The sequence below is a fragment of the Esox lucius genome, chromosome 18, assembly GCF_011004845.1.
Source record: "Esox lucius isolate fEsoLuc1 chromosome 18, fEsoLuc1.pri, whole genome shotgun sequence".
Classification (NCBI taxonomy): Eukaryota; Metazoa; Chordata; class Actinopteri; order Esociformes; family Esocidae; genus Esox; species Esox lucius.
The window spans coordinates 19,725,186-19,750,229 of record NC_047586.1 but is presented as its reverse complement, the minus strand read 5'-3'; the positions used below and the strand labels follow the sequence as shown (position 1 = coordinate 19,750,229).

Here is a 25,044-nt window from a genome sequence, read left to right as displayed (position 1 = left end):
CATTGTTGGATGTAGTGTACAGTGCTTTACAGAACACAACCTGTTTGTTTGCGCTTTGACGCTTCCCTTCTTTTGGGGATTTTGTTCGGATTGTGTTCAGTTGTTTCTCCTTAAGATTTTTGGAAAATTACTTTGTTTTACGGCGGGGTCGGGCTGGAACCAGAGGGCACTTATAGATCATTTCCGGTGCCACTCACAGCCTGACGTCCGTAGGGAGCTAGCATGTCGGAACGCCATCTTGACGATTGACCAGCTCGTCGACATGGCGATCCGGTTGGACAACCTGCTAGCCACCCGCGGACGCACCGGTAATGATCTGCCCCCTCCGGCACACCCCGTCGTCAGGCCTGAACCCATGGAGGTGGGAGGCGCCACACATAGGGAGTCGCCGCACATAGGGAGACGGTGCGGCCTAGGGAATGCTCCTTTTGTGGGAGGAAGGGGCACTGTGTCTCCCATTGTTTTCAGCAGAGAAGGGTCGAGCGGAGGAAGCCTGACACTCCTACACCGAGTCAGGTGAGTAGACCACACACACTGTCAGCGACTCACATGACACTTTTGGTGGCCTTCCCCGATATCCTTGCTAATTCTCAGTGTAAGGCGCTCGTAGACTTCGGCGCAGCTGGGAATTTTATGGACAGCGGTTACGCCAAGAGGTTGCGCATTCCGCTGGTGCCGTTGCCCAGGCCTAGGTCCATTATGGGCTTGTACAGCAAAGCTCTGGGTACCGATCTAGTTGAGAATGTTGCGGTTCCCCTCACTATGACTATGCAGCATGCCCATACAGAACAGATTGAATTTCATGTTATTCACTCTCCTGCTTTCCCTGTGGTGTTGGGTCTTCCGTGGTTGTCGGGACACAACCCAACGATTTCCTGGTCACAGAGGGTGTTGACAGGGTGGTCTCAGGGGTGTCAGTAGAGGTGTCTTGGTGTTTTCGTTGGTGCGACCTTGGTGGAAAGTCCAGAAAATGTCTCTGCAGTGCGCATTCCCCCGGAAAATGCAGATTTGGCGCTGGTCTTTTCTAAGACTATGGCTAGTCGTTTACCATCACATCGGCCTGGGGATTGTGCAATAAACCTAAAGGGAGATGCTCTGCCGCCTTATTGTCATGTGTATCCCCTGTCGCAGGCAGAGACAGCAGCGATGGAGACCTATGTGGCTGAATCCCTGCAGCAGGGACAGATCCGCCGTTCCACCTCGCCCGCCTCCTCAAGTTTATTTTTTGTGAGGAAGAAGGATGGGGCTTTGCGTCCATGCATTGACTACAGGGCGTTCAATTAACTGACGTTCCGGTATTCATATCCCATCCCCCTGATTTCCCAATACATCGAGTCAATGCATGGGGTGCGCTTCTTCACAAAACTGGACCTCAGGAGCGCGTACAGTTTGGTGAGAATCCGAGAGGGAGACGAGTGCCTTCAGCACCACCGCGGGGCACTACGAATACCTGGTGATGCCGTATGGGTTGATGAATGCCCCGGCAGTGTTTCAGTCCTTTGTGAATGATGTGTTTAGGGACATGCTGGGGCGTGGAGTTGAGGTTTACATTTACGACATCCTCGTGTATTCCACTACGCGTGCTGAGCATGTGTCTCTCGTTCGCAGGGTGCTGAAGTGGTTTTGGGAGCAAGGCCTGTACGCTAAAGCAGAGAAGTGCGCGTTCTTCCAGCGAGCCGTCTCTTTCCTCAGGTTTCGGATTTTCGCCGGTGGGGTGGAAATGGAGGTCGATCGCGTGTCAGCCGTGCGTAATTGGCCCGTTCCCACCACGGTTAAGGCGGTGCAGCAGTTTATTGGGTTTGTCAATAGGTTTATACAGGGCTTCGGCAAGGTAGCAGCTCCTATTACTTCCTTATTAAATGGTGGGCCGAGCCGGATCACCTGGACGGCCGAGGCAGATGTCGCATTTCGCACCCTTAAGAGAAAGTTCACCTCTGCCCCGGTTCTGATTCACCCCGATCCGTCACTGCCGTTCATAGTGGAGGTGTCTGCCTCGGAGGTGGGGATAGGTGCTGTGTTATCCCAACTGTCAGGTAACCCTCCTAAGCGTCGCCCCTGTGCTTTTTACTCAGTGAAGCAGAGCGCAACTATGACATCGGTGATAGGGAGCTGTTGGCTGTGTTTAGCGCCTTGACTGTTTGGAGACATTGGCTCGAGGGAGCGAGACACCCGTTTGTATTCTGGACTGACCACCGTAACCTGGAGTACATCCGGGTGGCGAAGGGACTGAAACCTCGTCAGGCCAGGTGGGCGTTGTTTTTTGTCTGGTTTCATTTCACTCTTTCATACATGCCGGGTACGAAAAACGCCAAGGCAGACGCGCTGTTTCAGTTGTGCGACGCGGGTGTAAGGCGGGTAGATGAGACACCGATTCTGCCCGCCTTGTGCATTGTGGTGCCGGTTGTGTGGGACGTGGACGCGGACATTCAGTGAGCGTTGCACAGCGATCCTGGGCCTCCTCAGTATCCTGCGGAGCGTCAGTATGTTCCGCTGGATGTTCGTGACCGTCTCATCTACTGGGCCCACACGTCCCCTCCCAGAACCTTAGAGATTCCTCAGGGTTATTTAGTAATCTTTTCACGCGTCTCTCGATTTGCAAATAAACTGTTAATTGTGCCAAGAGAATATTTTCTCTGTACTTACTCCTTAGAGTACCTATCGATGGAATTACCATCACAAATACAAACTAGAACTAAAAGATTTGAACACATTACTCCGGGACTAGTCTCATTACACTGGCTTCCTGTTAAGTTAGATTTTCCCAGGAAGGCGTTCAGGAGGTATCCGGAACAGATTCCCAAGCCACCTCAGCTGACTCCTCTCGATGTGGAGGAGCAGCGGCTCTAATCTGAGCTCCTCCCGGGTGACCGAGCTTCTCACCCTATCTCTTAGGGATTGCCCAGCCACCCTTTCTTCACCTATGATCCCTCCTGCAGGTGGTGAGCCCACGGGAAGGCGGCCCCACGTCGCTCCTTCGGGCTGAGCTCGGCCGGACCCCGTGGGGAAAGGCCCGGCCACCAGGCTCTCGCATATGAGCCCAAACCCCGGGCCTGGCTCCAGGGTGGGGCCCCGGCTGCGCCATAACGGGCGACGTCACGGTCCTCAAAATTGTTATCATCATTAAAGGGTTTTTGTTACAACTTGTACTCTTAAAAAAAAAAAAGTGGCCCCTCTTAGGGAGTTTTTTCTAGCCACTGTTCTTCAGCATTTTTGTTGCTTGCTCCTTGGGGTTTCAGGATGGTTGTTTTGTAAAAGCACTTCATGACAACTGATGATGTAAAAAGGGCTTTAAAAATACATTTGATTCATTTATTGAAATTATCTTCAGAGTATAATTTCTTAACTAGTTTTTGTGACCGTTAAGAAATTATGAATATAAAATGAATATTTTCACAACTTGTAAATTTGTGTTAGACAGCCAATGAGGCGAAACAAGCTATTAAGCTCACGCAGATTAATTTACACCTGTTAACTAGGTGAAGTATGTTGTTTAACTCTAAAGTATGTAGTTTACTCTGATGCCCTTTCAGGTACTTTTAATGGGCAATAGAATAATATTTTGCATGTACCATTCATAAGCATATACACTCATATGTATTTATAATTCTCAATGCTTCTACCATACTGTTCATACTCCCCCATCATAGTCTTTCAAAATTGATGCTAGTTTACATTTTGTATGTACAGTATCTCACAAAAGTTAGTACACCCCTCACATTTTTGTAAATATTTGAGTATAACTTTTCATGTGACAACACTTGAGAAATGACACTTTGCTACAATGTAAAGTAGTGAGTGTACAGCTTGTATAATAGTGTACATTTGCTGTCCCCTCAAAATAGCTCAACACACAGCCATTAATGTATTAACTGCTGGCAACAAAAGTAAGTACCCCCCTTATTGAAAATGTCATAATTGGACCCAAAGTGTCAATATTTTGTGTGGCCACCATAATTTTCCAGCACTGCCTTAACCCTCTTGGGCATGGAGTTCACCAGAGCTTCACAGATTGCAACTGGAGTCCTCTTCCACTCCTCCATGACGACATCACGGAGTTGGTGGATGTTAGAGAGCTTGCGCTTCTCCACCTTCCATTTGAGGATGCCCCACAAATGCTCAATAGGGTTTAGGTCTGGAGATATGCTTGGCCACTCCATCACCTTTACCCTCAGCTTCTTTAGCAAGGCAGTGGTCGTCTTGGAGGTGTGTTTGGGGTCGTTATCATGTTGGGATACTGCCCTGCAGCCCAGTCTCTGAAGGGAGGGGATCATGCTTTGCTTCAGTATGTCACAGTACATGTTGGCATTCATGGTTCCCTCAATGAACTGTAGCTCCCCAGTGCCAGCAGCACTTATGCAGCTCCAGACCATGACACTCCCACCATCATGCTTGGCTGTAGGCAAGACACACTTGGTTGCTGCCACACACGCTAGACACCCTCTGAACCAAATAAGTTTATCTTGGTCTCATCAGACACATAAAAATATATACTCAAATATTTACAAATATGTGAGGGGTGTACTCATTGTTGTGAGATACTGTACGTAGGTGTACAGAGGCCCATTATCAGGCAGTGTCTTGAAGCAGCAACATTTATATATGCCTCCTGAGATCAGGCTAATGTATCAGTGGAATTGCTGTATTCAATTATAGTTATTTGTAATGTCTTCATCAGAGTTGTTTTTTTTAGCAAAACAATGTTTATAGACATTTTCCTAAAAATGTATGAAGTCTCACACTTTACACGCTTCAACAATATATAATCAATATATTTTTGAATTCAACTGAGTGAGATCTGAGTCTTAGGTTTTTTGGGGTTGTTCTGCAGATCACTACAGCTTTTATGATCTTCGTTAAAATACATTTTTTGAATTCACCAACTCACCAACAAAATTGAAATGTTTTCCTTGACACTGAGAAAGTGTGTTTTAAAATTTACATTTCAAAAATGGATGATAAACACTGCCTTCCAAATGTATTCAGACTCCTCAGACGCCAAGTCTTAATCCCAATCCCATTCAGGATATGTGGCACTATTTGAAAATTGCCATCCACAAGTGGTGTCCAAACAACATGAACATCTTGGAGCAAATTTGCCAAGATGATCCCCAAATCACTCCTACATTGTGTGCGAATCTGGTACATACTAAACAAGAATGCAACATAGTTGGTATTGAAAACTTTGCAAACAACTTTTCAGTTTATTTTTCAAAAAAATATCAGACAGAACAAAACTTCAGTTTACCATATATTATTCAGTAAGAATATAAAATTGGTTAAGAAGTCTGAATACCTTTGCAAGACACTATTTTCCCAATTCATAAATCCGCCTTTAAACATATTATTCAAAATGATCAAGCTGTTGTTTTATTTAGTAAAAGGCACCATCACTTGTACCCTAATATAAACAATTACTTTGAAAGGCTTTTCCTTGAACCTGAAAAGCTTCCTTGAACTTACTTTTAAAATGAGCCCAATGTGACTGCAAACCCTGTTTTTGTAGAATAGCACCATGTCCATTTTGTCATTAAATAATATTATATTTCAATAGATTCCGATTCATGATTTATTTATTTTCTTTCTACAAACAATGAGGACATTGAGGACTAGGCCAAACCAAGATTACAGTTTGCAACAGGGGAAAGAGGGATGAAGTTGCCCTCTGTTCTGGCAAGACACAAAGATAGTAACTGCTAGCAACTCTACACGGCATGCACAATTATTAGGCAAGTGAGTATTCTGATCGTATCATTATTTCTATGCACATTTTCCAAACTCCAAACCATATAAACTTGAATGCTCATGGGATTTAATCATTTTCAGGTGATACATATTTGTGTAATGAGGGAGGGTGTGGTGAAAGTGAATTACTCTTTATATCAAGGTGAGCGTAATTATTAGGCAGTGATTTAACTGACACTGAAAAGTAACTTATTTTTAAATGCCTTTCAGATGGATGCCACACACTTGAAATAGCTAAACAATTGATGCGTGGCTACCAGAAAATCAAATGTTTTGTTGCAAATAATCAACTGGGGCGCAAAACATGCATGGAGAAGAAAATAAGCAAATTAAGAATCACATGTGAAGCTACCAGGAACCCATTATCCTCCAGCGCCACTATATTCCAGAATTGCAACTTACCTGGAAGTTCAAGGTTTCAGGTGCTCAGAGACCTGGCCATGGGCAAGAAGCCTGAAAGAAGACCACTATATATTGGGCAAAGAAATACCTGAAGACAGATTTTTCATAGGTATTATGGACAGATGAAATGAGAGTGACTCTTGATGGACCAGATGGATGGGCCCGTGACTAGATCATTAATGGACACGGCACCACTTCGAGTCAGGTGCCAGCAAGGTGGAGGAGGGGTACTGGTATGGGCTGCTGTCATTAAGGATGAGGTAGTTGGACTGTTTTGGGTTGAAGATGGACTGAAACTCAACTCTCATACCTACTGCCAGTTTCTGGAAGATATTTTCTTCAAGCAGTGGTACAGGAAGAAGTCCCCAGCATTTAAGAAGGCCATGATCTTTATGCAGGACAATGCTCCATCACATGCATCCAAGTATTCCACTGTTGGCTAGCAAGCAACAGCCTTAAAGATGCCTGAATAATGACCTGGCCCCCTTCCTCACCTGACTTAAATCCTATTGAGAATTTGTGGGCCCTTCTCAAATGTGAGATTTACAGTCAGGGAAGACAACACGTCTCTTTGAACTGAATTTGGGAGGATGTAGTTGCTGCTTCAGCGAAAGTTGATTGTAAACAGATCAAGAAACTGACAAACTCCATGGATGGAAGGCTCATGGAAGTTATTGAAAAGAAGGGTGGCTGTATTGGTCACTGAATATTTTTGAAAATACACTAATTTTAATTAATTGTCATTTTGTGTTACTCATCTGTAAAAATTCAGAATAAAAAGTGAGTTGGGAGAAATTATTTTAGTAACTTAGTTGCCTAAAATATATATTATACACTCATACACTTATTGAGAAAGATCAAAACTCACTTTTCGCAACTCTGCTGCGATGCTTTTATTAAAGCTTCTCTTTCACCCTTGATTTTTTACCGAGGATGTTCTTACTAAGGTAACCACTATACAAATGATATATTCCAACAGTAGGTTATTACTCAGCTGGTCCCCCAATGCAAGCCCATTCCAACTGCAAAATAGGCAACATTGAGATAGAAGCCCGGGAAATGCAACAAACTGCCAGGCATTCCTCCATGAACCGGAGATGTTCCATGGACCGGGTTTAAGAATCTCTGTGTACTTTTCCACAGAATATAAAACATCCTTCAATAGCAAAGAGGTATAAGATTTTAATTTTATAAACTTATCTTTAAGAAAGAGGTTTTATTTCTCTAATGATATTCCTGGTATAGACTGAGCTAATGATACATCATACTTTTTAGCATTTTGTCAATATCTTTTACCACATTTAGTCAATATCTTTTGGTAAACTTATGCAAATATGTTGATTAAAGACACCTTGTACTGACAAGATCTACACGAGTATCTAAACACTAAGGCAGGGTAAACCCTAAAGAAACACACATCATATTTGAAACACTATGGAAAAATGTAGTGGTGAAATAACCCAAAGAGCCCCTTTCACCACAAAGTGTAATGTGTATTATAACACATTGAATATTTCTCTCACTGATCTTTTCTGTCTTACCTGTTAGTAGGAACACAAGGATGAGTAGCAGTCCCAAAGTCATTGTCATCTCTTTCTCTCCTCCGTCAAAGTCTGGGTTCACTATGAGTTTCTCATCTCATTATCATCTCTGCTCACCACTCCACCAACACTTCCTCAATGTGGTCACATTTTTTGATTGTAGAATTGTTTTTCACTGTAAGTGATAGTGACATTTTCCCTTCTAGCTTATGACAGTGTCTACAAATGACCAAAGCAACAAAAAACATTTACCTGGAAACACTTGAGGCCCAGTGTTGGAAGTAAGATAAAACACTTGGATCTATGTACAACACTGGTGTCACACTCATTCCATGGAAGGCAGAGTGTCTACAGGTTATCAGTCCTACTTTGTGGCTGGTAGAAAATGAAGGTCACTAATTTGTTAGGACCTGCCTAAACCTGGTTGTCTAGGTCGTAACTGGACCAATTAAAAGGAAGACAAAAAAACTGCCGATACTTTGCCCTTTGTGAAATGTGTCTGACACCCCAAACAATATGAAGTAGATCAACACTGCAGCAGAACTGGCCCAGAATGTTTATTTTAGCAACCGTATTTGGATGGTTTCTCCACAGAATAGGAACATTAGACACTAGCCACTCAACTAAACTTGCCATCATTTTTGTGTGCAAAATTCTTTACATACAGCACATACATTTCCACCATACCATGAGGATTGTGAATATGTTTTCTTTTCAAATGACTATTAATTGAATGAAACCCATAGTTAAACATGTTTTTTTTTCTGTACTATTGAAACTATATCAGCCCAACCCTGTTCCTGTATTGTTACCATTCTGATGTAGTCTTTCCAACCCTTATCCAGCACAACTGATTCTAATAATTAACTGGCTAAATCAGGTTCATCACAACTGGTGTTAGAGACAGAACCTACAGGACAGTAGCTCTCCAGGAACAGGTTTGAGAAGCCCTGATGTACACATTTCATTAACATTGAAAAGATGTGCATGTTTCAGATTCTGGAGGAAAACATGCTTATGTTTGTTGATTGTCAAACTATATTTGATAATTGTATTCATAAAAAAAAATATTAGTCAAGCAACTGTATAGACATAGACATAGTAACAAAAATACAGAAGCATATGTGAAATGGCCATATAAACATGCAGTAGTATTTTATTAATATAAAGAATTGATTCCGGAAAACATATTCTAATAGGATCATTTTATTAACATATTTTCGTGGAATTACAGGAACATAAAGTATGTGTGGGAGGATTCCTGGAAGGGTACACATCATTTCCAGAAAACATCTCATCTGTTTTAACAGACCGACAGTTCAGATAAGGTAAACCTTTTAACAGGCCAGAATCCATCCTGTAATGACTTGGTGTCAGTTATCAATGTGTCATTGAAGCTGGCCTGACTAGGTAACAGACATGTAAGATTTAAATTGCTTTCTCCTCACATCCACATCTCCTCATTAGACCTTATAGGAAAGTTAATCATAGGTAAAAAGGGCTTTGTTGTCGGAAGGGTGATGCTGTAGCAGGCTAGCTGTAGGAGAAAAATCACTTGGCAGTGTCTTGCCCAAGAGGACATATTACAGATTGTAATGTAGGTCAGTAACATGGTAATGAATCTAAAGGAAATAAGGACACATTACTGTCTCCAGTTCCTACAGTAGAGAGTGGTCATGCAAGACCATGTATATGTTCACAAACTAAAGATTCTTCCTGATGTACTGTATTTTGAAAAGGTTAAAGTAATTGAAAATAAACAAATAGGTCAGTCTATGCCTGTAACTGTTGCTTCAGTGGATGCCCTTGACCTCAGCCCACTTCTGTTTTTTCTGATGAGAGAGACAGAGAAAGGGAACATGGGCTATCTTTCAACATTAACAGTGTCAACCTCACCCTGAAATGAAAATAGCTTGTCATTTCACACCTTCAAAAGATGATTTTCACACCTTCACAAGACCAAGCAAATATACCATGTGAATGCCAAAGGTTAGTATTTATTACCTTTCTTTTCATTTCAGTTTCTGTAGAACCCCAGGCCACACCACAGACACAAGTCCAAAGTAAGTGTCAATGAGGTAAGTGAGAGATAAGTAACTTACATTGTTTATTTCAATTACAAATAACTATTTAAGATGTAATGTTAAATTTGTACTGGCCAGTACACAACTTCAAATAAAGGATTAAAATAGAATAAGTACAAGGGTAAAATTACATTCTACCAACACCCTATGTCAGGTCCTGGCTGAGGTGCCTCAAAGCATCTCTATGTGCCTGGAGGCCACAGTCAGGGCCTGAGTGCAGAGATGCCTCTTGGCAGCTCTATGTGCACTTTTGTTTAATTATCCACAATCAGAGGCTGCTGCTCCCTATTGTCTGTGATTTGAGGAAGCTGCTCCCTATTGCGTCTGATTGGGGATAGTGATTTCTAGAAATAATAAAGGAATATTCCATGTTTGCTCTGCTCCGCGGGTCTTGCCTTCCCTGAAAAAGAATGAACCACCACAACAGGACAGAGCAGCCGGCCAAAAAGATCCAAAGCACATTCAAGGAGGTGTGGAGTTGGGGTCTGGATCCCTGGCCAGAGGAACCAGAGCCCCATAACAGACACCGTCCTCAGCCCCTATGAACCCAGAGAAATCACGGGGGTTCGCAGATGAGCCCCTGGCAAAACGGGAGTGCTTCGTCAACCCAGTAATGGAAGAGGAAGACTGATCCCATCCTACAACTTGTGGGGGCTCAGAAGTGAGCCTCCATATGACCAGTACTGGGGAAGGAGGGAGACAGCTGCCAGCCCACAGCATCCCCCAGAGAGGGTCAGAGACTGGCCTGAAGGGAGGTCAGGTGGGGTTTGGAGAGGCTGGTGACATGTGCCAATCAGCACTCCGTGACGTCGGGTCCCGGTCTGGTACCACCGGTCCAGCCTCCAGTTACTCTGGCGCTTCTTGCTCCCCTCCCGCTCCTGCACCCCATACTGGTCTGGGGGCGGTGCTTCCTCTCGCTCCGGCTCCCCGTATGGATTCGAGGGTGGAGCTCTCCCAGAAATAGGGCCAGGCCTGATCTGTTGAGGAGCGACGGACTCCATCCTAGCTGGAGTGGTGCTCTTCTTTTGTCTAGGAACATTGACAGGAGTCTCACTCCTATAGCTTTAACATGAGATAGGGTGCAGGTCAGGCTGCAGGCTGTTAGCCAGCCTGCTAGCATAGTGGAGTCTGTCAATAGCATAGCCAGAGTAGTTAGTACAGCTTTACCTATTGTCACTGTGACTGGGCTGAGAAAAGTTAAACAAGGTAGTGCTAACAAAAACAACCTTATTAAGATAAAGCCTTCCTCCACCTCGGTCAAAAATAAAAATAATTGTATCACTTCGCATCTCAAAATGGGACTCCTAAATATTAGATCTCTTGCTCCAAAGGCAGTTGCGGTAAATGAATTAATCTCTGATCATAAACTAGATGCTATTGGTTTATGTGAAACGTGGCTAAAGCCTAATGAATTCACTGCCTTAAATGAGGCCTCTCCTCCTGGCTATACTAGTGATCATATCCCTCGTGCGTCCAGAAAAGGAGGGGGTGTCGCTAATATTTATGACAGTAAATATAAACTTACTCTCAAACATATCACAGAGTTTCATTCTTTCGAAGTTTTACTTATGAAAGTTAACCAGGCCGATAAATCATTTTACATAGCTACTATTTATAGGCCCCCCGGGCCATACACATTGTTCCTCAATGAGTTTCCAGAATTCTTGTCTAACCTTGTAGTCATGGCAGATAGTATTCTAATTTTTGGCGATTTCAATATCCATATGGAAAACCCCAATGATCCTCTTCAAAAAGCCTTTCAAGCCATAATCGACTCAATGGGTATCATCCAACATGTCTCAGGTCCAACACATTGCCACAATCATACCTTAGATTTAGTCCTGTCACGAGAAATAGATATTGTAGATCTAATAATTTATCCCCAAAATCCTGGATTATCGGATCACTGTCTTATTACATTTACCGTTAAAACAAGAAATCCACTTGCCCCCCAAACAATGAGTTTCAAAAGCCGTACTATAAATTCTCGGATTACAAATAAATTCCGCGATATTCTTACTAGTTCGCTCATAAATGACACAGTAAATAAATCTGTAAACGATCAAATCGAGGATCTAAACTCAATACTGCGAAATACATTAGACATAGTTGCACCACTAAAAACTAAAGAAATACGCAATAAGAAACTTGCTCCTTGGTACACTGACAATACTAGAGCACTTAAGTAAGCCTCCAGAAAATTGGAGCGAAAGTGGCGCTCCACCAAGTTGGAAGTATTTAGACTAGCCTGGATAGACAGTACAGTACAATACCGAAAATCACTCACGTCTGCTCGATCAGCTTATTTCTCCAACCTGATTGAGGCGAACAAAAACAATCCAAAATTTCTCTTTGATACAGTTGCAAAGTTAACAAAAAAGCAAAGCTTAGCAAGTGAAGTGGGTCTTCACTTTAGTTGTAATGAATACATGAACTACTTTGATGAAAAGATTGTCACCATTAGAAAAAAACAAATAACTGAATCCTTAAATAGTTATGGTCCTAAAAATCTCAGTTGTCCAAAAAATTTCCGGAACCTCCCTGATCAGGTGTCAATGGGGACACTTGAGTTTTTTGATACTGTATCGCTCGACACATTTACAAAATTTGTAATGAGTTCTAAACCCACAAACTCTCAGCTAGACCCGATTCCTACAAAATTACTTAAGGAGTTATTTCCCGTGCTAGGTCAGCCAATGCTGAACATAATAAATTGCTCCCTTTCCTCCGGATGCGTACCAAACTCATTAAAAATTGCGGAAATTAAGCCTCTTCTAAAAAAATCGAATCTAGATCCCGACATATTAAACAATTATAGGCCAATATCGAACCTCCCGTTCCTCTCAAAAATCTTAGAAAAATGTGTTTCCCAACAACTGAATGCCTTCCTAAAGACAAAAAACATTTATGAAATATTCCAGTCTGGTTTTAGATCTCATCATAGTACTGAGACTGCACTCGTGAAGGTAACAAATGGCCTTCTAATGGCCTCAGACAAAGGTTCCGCATCCGTCCTGTTGCTTCTTGATCTTAGTGCTGCTTTTGACACTATTGATCACTCCCTTCTCTTAGAGAGACTGGAAACCAATATTGGGCTACGTGGACATGTTCTAGCCTGGTTTAAATCTTATTTATCTGAAAGATATCAGTTCGTTAGTGTGGATGGCATATCCTCTGACAAGTCAAAGGTATGCTTTGGAGTTCCTCAAGGCTCGGTTCTGGGCCCATTACTTTTCTCACTATACATGCTCCCTCTGGGCGATGTAATCCGAAATCACAATATTAACTTTCACTGTTATGCTGATGACACACAGTTATATATTTCAATGAAGCATGGAGAAGCCCCTAAATTAGCTATTTTGGAAGCATGCGTTTCAGATATTAGGAAGTGGATGACAGAGAATTTCTTGCTCCTAAACTCAAATAAAACAGAAATGCTCCTTTTAGGACCCAAAAAACAAAGAGCGTTGTTAGCAGATCTCAATGTGAACCTCGACGGCTGCATGGTCGTATCCCAAAAAACTGTAAAAAACCTTGGCGTTACCCTTGACCCTGACCTCTCTTTTGAAGAACATATGAAATATGTCTCAAGAGTTGCTTATTTTCATCTTCGAAACATCGCAAAAATTAGAAACTTCCTATCAAAAACTGATGCAGAAAAATTAATTCATGCTTTCGTTACTTCTAGATTAGATTACTGCAATGCTCTTCTCTCTGGTTATCCAGACAAATTAATAAATAAACTTCAATTTGTGCTGCACACAGCTGCTAGAATCCTAACTAGAACAAAAAAATTTGAACACATTACTCCTGTCCTGGCATCCTTACATTGGCTGCTTGTTAGGGTTAGGGCTGATTTTAAGGTTTTACTCTGCCATACATACCTACACGTAACCTTAGATCGCCAGATGCAGGCCTTTTAATTGTACCTAGAATTTCTAAACAAACAGTTGGCGGCAGGGCCTTTTCTCATAGAGCTCCACTCCTGTGGAATGATCTGCCAATTAAGGTTAGAAATGCAAACTCAGTGCAAACTTTCAAGTGTCTACTAAAAACTCATCTCTACAGCACGGATTATAATTAGGTGTAGCCTGACCCGGGGGCGTGAAGGTGACCAGTAGGCTTGATACTGTCCACCCTTGCTGTCTTGCCAGGTGGGCTGTCGTCGCCACTGGGATGCCCTCCCTCCAATGCCCTTCGGGGGAAGAGTCACTGGCTTGTTGTTGACTCTCTATTGCGCACTTGTGCAGTTGGGCTGTACGCTGCTAGCAATACTCGGCCCTCATTCAGGGGGGTTGCGGTTGGTGGGTGTCCCTTTGGTTGATGCCTGGCAATGTGGTTGGATTGATTTCCTGCCTGTTGGGCCCTGTCCGGGGCCTCCCCCGGGTAGGGCCACAGTGTCACCGGACCCCCCCGTCTCAGTTTCCATGGTGTTACGCTGCTATATTATTGTGCTGGGGGACATGAGGGATGTACTACTAACTTTTCTCAGTTTCCTCCAATTTTAAATTTTAGAAGGAGATTTATTATTCTAATTGGACTCTTAATATCTCACCCGGCACAGCCAGAAGAGGACTGGTCACCCCTCTGAGCCTGGGTCCTCTCTAGGTTTCTTCCTAAAATCCGACCTTCTTAGGGAGTTTTTCCTAGCCACTGAAATTCAACCCTGCTGTTGTTTCCTCCTTGGGGTTTAAGGCCGGGTGTCTCTGTAAAGCACTTTGTGACAACTGCTGTTGTAAAAAGCGCTTTATAAATAAATTTTGATTGATTGATTTGATTGGAGCGGCCTCCTGCTCCAACGCTCTGTACTGATTCGGGGGTGGAGCTTCCGTCCTCCATCCCTTTGCCTCATCCTGCTACTGGGGCGGAGACTCCACCTCTCCCGGCACCATGTCCTGCTCTGGGGGCAGAACTCCACCTGTCCCGGCACCATGTCCTGCTCTGGGGGCAGAGCCCCACTTGTCCCGGCACCCCTTCCGGCTCCAGAGGTGGAGTCTCCACCCATCCCAGCGTCCATTCCAATCTGTCAGAAACCCCTCTGTTTGTATAATTCACCTCATGTTATCAACGATGCCTCCTCATCTTCACTCATGTCCTGATTCTGGAAGGCCGAGTTAGTCACATATAACCAACAATGTATAATAAAGTAATCAACATGCTTTGTTACAGATTCTCCATGTCAGTTGATACACTGTTGATGAGGTGAAGTAAGAGCCACGAGTTACAAGGTCTGTTGTAAAGCTGTTGATCCCTATTTGTCAAGGTAGTCTATTCAGTTTGGATGAGACGGGGCCAAACATTGTGTTTGTTACTATGTGGTACAAAAGGTACATGACTGTTCCTCTATCCAGGCCCACATTTACAAAGCCTGGCTTTGCCCCCATAGATAGAATTTGACTAACTTCGGTATTGTAAATCCATTAACTTCACTCTTCCTAACCTTGTTCTCAGTGCTTATTTCACAATGCAGACAACTCAATTGGTCAGTTGGATTCCTCCCAATTTTACATGCCAAAAACATGTATGTGTCAACTGTGTGCATGTGCTGTAAATCCAGTGGCAAATAAAGAAATCTGAGGAAATTAAACTGTCCAGTATAGAGCTTTGTAAAGGATCCAGTGTGGTTTGATCTGTATTTTTGTTAGTGGCATGTTCCCCCTATCTTCTTACCACTACTTTTCCTTTTATGTTGGACTCCATCTTGGGCAGAGCCTCCAGTTCTTCCTCAACAACGACCCTCCCATCTCTATGAGAAATCATCCCTCTGGATATGGGTTTTTTCAATTCACCACTATTCACTCGCAACAGTAACCTAATTCAACAAATCTATTAACAAGCTACATGAATCCATATCATAATGTGGGACAAAAGGCCATCCCTAACAGTGGGGATCAGTCACTTAGGCCTTCTCTTACTTTAGCGAAGGCCTATGTCTTGATACAGATATAGATGTCTTTATATATTATAATTTATTTACTTTGTATTGATAAAAGCTTTTTTGTCTGTATTTCTTCAGTGGTCTCTGCATACAAAATCGAAATTACAACAAGACATTGCAAATGATCATCATCTGGTGTCATGGTTATTTTTCGGCATCTTTCTTGCAATTTGCTGACCATTCAAACTTGTGGGTTGAACATCATTTATGTTTGCATTGGGGTTTGCTACAACCATGTGGAAGTGATCAGGATGTCAGTTCTCCACCAACTGTCACCTCACAGGCAGGAAATACCCATTACATTATTCATGTTGCCCCTCAGCAATGTCTTTCCCCTGTAAGTGGTTTGCTCCACCATGATACCCTCACCACAGAAACCTACCTTCCTCCATTCCTGCCTGCAACCACCCTTTCTCCTTCAGTCTTGGCAGCTTTTGCCAACCATTGCCGGAAAGCTTGTTGATTTCAACTCTGAACAGGATTGTCTCTCAGATAAAGAGAAGGAACGCCCCAGACAGGATGTGACAAATGACTCCCCCTGAATGTTATTGTGATAACTAAGGATTCTGGGACACCCTCTGTGTTCTGTCTATGTGAATAACTGGCAGGTCTTTGAAACTTGGTGCCAGGACGGGGACGTAAGAATGTGACAATTAACCAACAACAGCTGATATGTTGCACTTTTCTGACATTACCGTTAACTCCCTTGTTAAATTCCCCTGTATTTACACTTCTACACCATGTAGTTTTACTGCAAAGCTGTATTCTATAGGTGTAATTCAGCATTAGCCTTCTCCCTTGTCCAACTTTGTCAAACTTATTGCATGTGTATTTCGAGTGTACCTACTGGTTCCTTGAATACTCATTATTCCTTCCACAAATGTTCATATTGTTGCTGCTAGAAATGGTCTGAATTGTATAGTTATGCTTCCGTAACTATCCCATTCACTTACCTGTTAGCTCCATATTATCTTGGGTAGTTGCAATGCAAATGACTGTCCCCTTACTACTATGTAATTTACCAGTATTATCCTTCTACGTTCGACTTAGTTTCATCTACAATGTCTGTGTAGTTGCAGTGTTATGGCTAGACATTGTCCCTGACATTGTCCCTTTCCAAACAAAGATACATCAGCCAGTGCCCCTTCCTCCCAAACCACTACCAGCAGGTTGTCCCAGAGAAAAAGCCGTCTCCCTAATAAAGGGGTGTGTTTTTGATTTCTCCACCCCCTCTTCCCTCATCCTTTGTATTGTTTTCATTAAATGCCCACCAGGGCCCTGGACACACCCTCTGTGTCTGTTCCCAGTGTCCCTTCCCGTTACAGACTCCAATGACCTTCCCTTATTGGCTACAACCTAGTCAGCAGTATTGTTTAGCCCTTCTAATTGACATTGTAAATAAGTGATCCTAAAGCCTTAATGAAGTTACAGACTAGTCCCTTTATTACCATGACCTTCAGCTGAGTTTCTGTAAGTAATTGAATACAAGGTTTTATTTACTATACCAGGATAAGTCAATCACATTTTAACAGCTTGTCAAAGAGGATAACAGATATTGTCATGAGGTGGTTGAGTGGTGGAACCAGGCCAGGGCTCAATGTTAAAACTTTTTGCCACTGGCCCAGTGGATTTGAAACTTACTGATCCGAATTTGTTTTTTACTGTCCTTTGTTCCCAAAGTTGTAATTTATCAGTTACAACATAGAACCAGATAATTTTGTTACTTAACATGATTAATCATTTATAAAATACATTCTGGATATATAAAACAAAATATTTGTATATTTCTTTCATAATATTTCTAATTATGAAATATGAGTCACCAGGTACTGTTAAGAACGATCGACAACACAGGACCAGCAGAGGACACATTTATATAAACTCACAATGAAAAAAGGGGAATCAGGTGTAGTAATCAGTGATGAAGACACAATTAACGAGTTCAGGAACTGTTTGTGATGAAAGGGAAACATGAAACTACCAACACAGTGTGAGGATGTACCGGCTAAACCATGACAGATATTCCTTATGAGAATGTAAAAATATGATGACTCCTACTGCTAACAAAACAGAATTACATCATGCAGAAGATCCTGTTTTGAGCAAAACACATCTCACAAAACCAAGTGGCTACTGTCTTTCTCACAGCTAAACACAGCTTAAAGAGACAAAACACAAAATAGATGTCATTATAAGTGAAGAATAGAGTGAAATTGCCAGCAGTCCTCCAAGAGCATCAATACAGAACAAGCTGCTTCATTTTAAAGAGCACTGAAACAGACACAAAAATGAAGTGAACACATGACATCACATCCCTCTCCACCATCCCTCTCTGTCCCGGCACAGTGCCCCCCATCCGTTGGACATCGGTGGTGAACCGGCTTACGTGGTCCACTCTGTCTTGGACTCCAGGCGACCGGGTGGTATCCTCCAATGCCTTGTTGACTGGGATGGCTACAGCCCAGAGGAGAGCAGTTGGGTGGCTGCCTGGTCCATTCTCAATCCCTCTCTAAATCACAATCACATCGGGTCCTGGCCCACATGAACTGGCCCTCACGTCTGGGGGAAAGTCCTGACTTTGACAGTTCTAAAGGTTCAATCAGATACAGAAGATTACAGTAGAGAAAACTTTACAAACAGCATTAAGTGAGTCAGGGATGTGAATTTCTTTTGTACAGTTCTTTTTTCTATATAGTCTCCCTTTATCCTCACCAGTTACCTGATCCCACAAGTTAACATAAATGTTCATAGAACAGATATTATCAGTATTCACTCTGGTATGTGAGGCTGGTCACCCTTATTCACAAATAAAAAGTGGTCGCCCTGTTTGTTCTCATTTACTATTCAGGAAGTACAGCTTCTACTGCAGGACCATCCTTGTCAGACACTTCCCCATCCTCTACAGGTACAGTATTTTTATCTATTTACATTGAAAGTGAGGTGTATTACATTGGTCAGTACACAGTTTATATAAAAAAGTATTTGACTTTTCTGTGGTACAGTTCATACCTCTTGCTTGGCATGTGATTTCTGCTTGTTATTGACACAGCAAGATGTCAGTACCAGCCTCATCCACCCAGAGCATACTAACATCAGCAGAGGACACCTTAATGTTACTGGTCTGTCAGGATTTATATCTGTCACCGGTAGGCAGTGTCCATTCTAACATGCTTATCTTTGAGTTTTTTTCATCCCAGTGAAGCCACTACTAATAGATGAAATGCAATATATTGGAGACCAACTGTGTTGACTTATATCAGGCCCCACATAGACATTGTCCTTTCAGCACTTCAGAGTCACCACCACCACACCTGGACCTCAGTGGAGCCTTGTCAGGCAGCAAAACAGACAAACCTCATTTACTGGATTATTTTAACCACAGCTGATTTAGTTCATGTCAAAAGGATTGAATAGGACGAGATTGTCACTGGCAAACAGAGGATCATGGACTATCAACATAATTTTGTGTACCCCTGAAGAGTAAAACAACTTGTAACGATCCGTGGGGAGACAGAGGCAGACGCAGAGTTTGAAGACACTGAGCTGTTAATAAACACAAAGGAAAAAACAAGTTATAAAAACAAAAGATATAAAACAAAACCTAACGCTTGAACGTGACATGGGCTTACACAACACAATGACCAACAATGACAGGGAGAAAATGGATGAACAAAATATACTGACTAACAAGGAGAACAGAAACAGGTGGGGGCTAAACACAGGTGAAAGGAATAGACCGATAATCTGAAACGAGAGCAGGAAAGACCAAAGAAGGACATGATAAACCAAGGACACACAGTAAACATCAAGCAGAACAGTCCTTTCCGGCTGGGACCGTTACACAACTGAGCTAATTCTTTATAAAACAATACAATTTGTTATTCTAACAATAATGATCAAAGAGGTCAATGCCATCAGGGAAAACCGTTGCAATGAACAAGGTCTGCAACAATGCTCAGGTAGGTGGTACCTGTCAAAGTAACATCCACATGAATGGCAGGAGGTTTCCCAGTAGAACATTGCCCAAAGCATCACACTGCCTCCAGCTGCTTGCCTTCATCCCATAATGCATCCAGGTGCCATGTGTTCTCCAGGTAAGCGATGCACACACACTCGGACTTCCATGTGATTTAAAAGAAAACGTGATTCATCAGACCAGGCCATCTTCTTCCATTGCTCCATGGTCCAGTCCTGATGCTCATGTGCCCATTTTAGGTGCTTTCTACATTGGCAAGGGTCAGCATGGGCACCCTGACTGGTCTGCGGCTACGCAGCCCCATACAGAACAAACTCCATGCAAGATCTCACCTCTTGGGGCATCAATGATCATGAGGAAGGTGAGGGATCAGCCCAGAACTATACGGCAGGACCTGGTCAATGACCTGAAGAGAGCTGGGACCACAGTCTCAAATAAAACCATTAGTAACACATTATGCCGTCATGGATTAAAATCCTGCAGTGCACGCAAGGTCCCCCTGCTCAAGCCAGCGCATGTCCAGGCCTGTCTGAAGTTTGCCAATGACCATCTGGATGATCCAGAGGAGGAATGGGAGAAGGTCATGTGGTCTGATGAGACAAAAATAGAGCTTTTTGGTTCAAACTCCATTAGGAAGAAGAAGGATGAGTACCACCCCAAGAACGGAAATCTTGTTTTTAATTCCATCACTCACAGTTGAAGTGTACCTATGATAAAAATTTACAGACCTCTACATGCAAGTAGGAAAACCTGCAAAATCAGCAGGGTATAAAAATACTGTAGGTGAAACATTCAGCTGGTTGACACTTCAAGTGTATTATTTAAATATTTTGATCTCATTCTATTGTAAAAACTATATCGGATCAAGTTTTATATGAACACATAATGTGACACATTGCTGCGCTGAAATTTTTCATTTGCTGGTGAATATATCCAATAAAGAAATCTGAAACACTGGAATTCTGGTTAATATATCTGAAATATGTATTTCAACTGCTTTTGAGTATTCTGTAATATTTATTTCATTGGATAGAACTACATTTCAATGAATTTGTAAACACTGTAAAAACATTGTAATTTGTAGCTGTCTCTGTCCATCGGTCACACTTGGTATGCCCAGGGAATCTGACTTAACATGTTTAAAATAATTGAATGAAAATGTATGTTACCATCACGAAATTGAGCTGGTTGCTATCGCACAAAAAATATATATCTGGATATTGATATTATGTATGTATGATTGAGTGAGTGTAGTCTTTATGTTGATTTCTTGGGTCTATAAGGTTGATACACAGTAGAATAGAGAGGGCTGGTGTTAGCAGGGTTCTTTGTCTCTCTTCCTCTGTCAGAAGAGGTCCTAGCTGAGACATAGGTAGGTAGGTAGGCATCTTCACCATTGACCTAAAATCACACACACATTCACACACACACAGACACCGTTACAACAAAGTAAATGCTTCCCACAGAATAGAGAGACAAATCTTAACAATATGTACATTATTATAGCTTTACTTACGTTATTTCTCTGATAGGAATGGTCGATGGAGTGGTTGATGAAGGCATAGGTGATACTTTCATCAGGTTGACTCTACAAGTTTATAATATAAATAGAATGTTAATCTCACTTTTGTAAAAACGAGGTCAGATCAAGATCTTATATGACCACATCATGTGACACATTGCAGCAATGACTCTGTCTTCATTGGCTGGTGAAGTACTGTGGTTTATTGCATTCAGGTCCTACCAATGTTTCCCCAATGCAGCTCACGCGGGTCTGCCGCACAGAAGAAATGGCAGCCTGTGCAGACCAGAAAGGTAAATTTGAAGGAGTTGCCCAATTTGTTTGAATTATAGAAAAGATGAACTTAACTGATTAAATAAACATACCATTAGAACCCTTTTTAATGCAATAAACAAATATGCCAATTGCAACACTGGCCATCTCAGTCACTGAACTTTGTGTACACAATATGGCACGAGAGGGTGTGTTATTTTCTCTCAACAGCTTCATGAGGTAGCCACCTGAAATGCATTTCCAACAGTGTTGAAGGAGTTCCCACATATGCTGAGTTCCTAAACCATCACAATTGGGTTGAGGTTGGGTGACTGTTGAGCACATCATCACTCTCCTTGGTCAAATAGCTCTTACACAGCCTTTTGGTCCCTTGAAAAAGAAGGGGCTACATATTAAAGAGCTGTAATTCCTAAACAATTCCTCCTCCAGATATGGCCATGTTGTCACTGGACCCCCCTGTCTCAGCCCCAAGGTCTTACACTGCTATATTATTGTGCCGGGGGAGTAGGGTCAGTTCTCCTTCTCCCCTGTAAATCTAAGGAATGCACTCTCTACATTTTCCTTGTCTCCTGCCCTGTTTAAACTTAGGAGGACATGAGGTCTTGGCCCACACCTCCGGAGTACCAGGCTGTAAAGACTTATTGCTGTCCCTGTACAAAGTCCTCATGGTTGTGTTGCAGAACAAGAAAATACCTGATGATTTCAGCTGCCCCCCGGGTTGTCCCTGTCCTTGTCCATCTGGACACTAGGTTTAATAGACTCTGGACTCCGCCCACATGCATTTATTAGTCATTAACTTTTAGAGATTGCTTATGGTAAAGAAATAAACATTAAATTCACGGGCAATAGCTCTGGTGGACATTCCTGCAGTCAGCATGCCAATTGCACACTCCCTCAAAACTTGCGACATCTGTGGCATTGTGCTGTGAGATGGAACTGCACATTTTAGATTGGCCTTTTATTGTGGCCAGCCTAAGGCACACCTGTGCAATAATCATGCTGTCTAATCAGCATCTTGATATGCCACACCTGTGAGGTGGATGGATTATCTCGGCAAAGTACTCACTAAAACAGATTTAGACAGATTTGTGAACAATATTTGAGAGAAATAGACATGTACATAGAGAAAGTCTAAGATCTTTGAGTTCAGCTCATGATAAATGGGGGCAAAAATAAAATTGTTGCGTTTATAATTTTGTTCAGTGTATAAATATATATATTTCATATTATGGCATATTTAGTCATAGAGTCCATGGAAATGACAAGCCATAGGCACACAGCGAGACAGAAAACATGAAAATGAGGGGAAATCTTCAACAGATTTGACAGATGTAAAGGCCGTTTTTGCCGACCATAACCAAAGGCAAAACTCAGGAACACTTTAGCAATTTTCTATTGTTACATTTCCATGCAGTTTTAAACCAGAATAAACGACTTTTAAACGTGCTAGCGTAACCAAGGGACTCCCTTGGAATGGGAGAGAGCATGAAAACACATCTTACCAGCACAAAAGCTGTCCAACTTTTGCTGGTAATTTGCGGTAAGTCACTCATGCGTCTTTTGCGTATCATTGATTAAAGCCTCCCTTACTTCAATCAAATACAACAGGTAAACAAAAACTATGAAGACAGATTCATTCATTCAATATAAGGTTGGCAATACAGAGGCAATACAACTCAGTGGCAATATAATACTGTATGTAATATTTAGTGGCGAACCGTGACTATTGGAAAACCGTGACTCAATTGCGGAAAATTCTACCACACTACTACTCAACTACTCACATTGTTAAAAGACCATGGACAGTAAATGCAGTCAGAGAAAAAAGTTGCACTGTATTCCATGTTCTGTTTCCAGCATGGAACAATAGAAAAACGCACCACAACATGAAATGTCATGTACCCAGTACTTCTAATTGCAACGTCACCACCTTTGTTTTTACCAGTGATCTTAAGTTGAAATAATATTTATTATTTCAACTTGTTAAAATAAGCAATACCAGGTTCATATAGCTTGTCTTTTGATTTTAAATCTGAAATAAGTAATTTTTTTATTAAGATCAAAGCCAGGACTGACAGCTTAGCCATAGCCATCCTTCCTGCAAAAAAGCTAGCCAGCTATCTAGGCTGAAGCAGGAGAAAACAAGATAAGGCTCGCTATTGGCTCTGAATTAGTGACGTATACTTGGGCCCTCTAGAGGGCCTTGAGGCATCATAGAATTGTCCCACCTATTACAAGATAAACTTGTGATTGGAAGGTTCTACTGTGCCACTGTCTTGACATTTTGGCTTCTAAAATGGTAATCCTTTATAGTAAAAGGTTGTGCTTTATATTCTGGGATTCTGCAGACCCTCTGCTACATGAAGGATGTATTGAAAACACATTTGATGAGACACTTACATGAGTAATAATGTGAAATAGTCAGAAAAATGTTAAAACGCAAGTGCACATATTTTGGTTTTATATTGTAATAAAATAGTGAAATATAATAGTTAGCCTGTTAGTTAATTTATTACAACAGTAGTTTAATACATTAAGCCACTCTTCATCAACACCAGTGGTTATTACTCACAAAGCTGCCATCAGCTGGAATTTGATTCGCTGAAAAGAGCCCATTAAAGAAAACAGTTGGTTATATATGTTTTATTGTTGTTTTTTTGCATTCTATTAAACACAAAGAAACAAAGATGAATGCCTGTACTTACTGGTTTCCCTGCGTACTATGATGACTGCAGCAATTACACACACAGCAATACCAACAGAAACTCCCACAGCCATTCCTACAGCAACTCCTACAGCCACAATGAAGATCATTCTCTGTCACTGCTTTACTGCTTTAGTGACAGAGAAGGGATGTGAACATAATTACTATTTTCTTCACTGTAATCTACCACGTACAATCTAGAGCACTAGACAAGCAGTACTTCCTGTCAATGTTTGGGGCTATTTTTACGTAACCAGACAGGGCAGAGTACTGGTGGGTGTATTGACAGGAAACAGAGTTGTGCAATCAGAAATGTGTAATATAAATGATTACAACTAAACTAGTCATACAATGTTAACATTCAATAATCATTATCTACAGTATAAGTGACAATTACACAGGCTAATGAGTTCTCGCTTTTTATCTTATTTTCCACTGCCATCTTTGTCAGGATGATTTCCTTTATTGACATTCCACATGATGAGCTTTTAAATAATATCCTTGGTTCCAGCTCTATTATAGTTCCATGTAGTTGATAAGAAACCTCCTAACATTAGTGTTATTAAATGGTCATATATATATATATATATATTATTTATTTATTTATTTTTCAAGGTATAGAGAAATATTACATCCTACTATAGGAAAGGTAAGGCATAATAAAATAAAAAACTCTGATTACTGTCAAAACAAGCCAGGTCCTGCAGAAGTCTAACACTGACATCTAATGTCCTAGAAATTGAAGTAGATGTAGATTTTTTAGAAGTTAAGTGTCAAAAGTTAAACACAACTATAACACAGTTGTCATCGTTTACACACAGTGACTCATATAGTTCACACTTGTTTCTAATGATGTGATCAA

At 41.8% G+C, this 25,044-nt stretch overlaps 1 long non-coding RNA gene across 1 annotated transcript; it reads right to left on the bottom strand.

Moving 5' to 3' along the window:
- Nucleotides 1-20,536: 20,536 nt before the first annotated feature.
- LOC117593297 lies at nt 20,537-24,366 on the bottom strand. The gene is made up of 3 exons (XR_004574741.1): nt 24,184-24,366; nt 21,200-21,271; nt 20,537-21,084 (listed from the first exon to the last, which is right to left on the bottom strand). It is a non-coding gene; the product is annotated as an uncharacterized LOC117593297 (long non-coding RNA).
- Between the last annotated feature and the right edge of the window lie 678 nt (nt 24,367-25,044).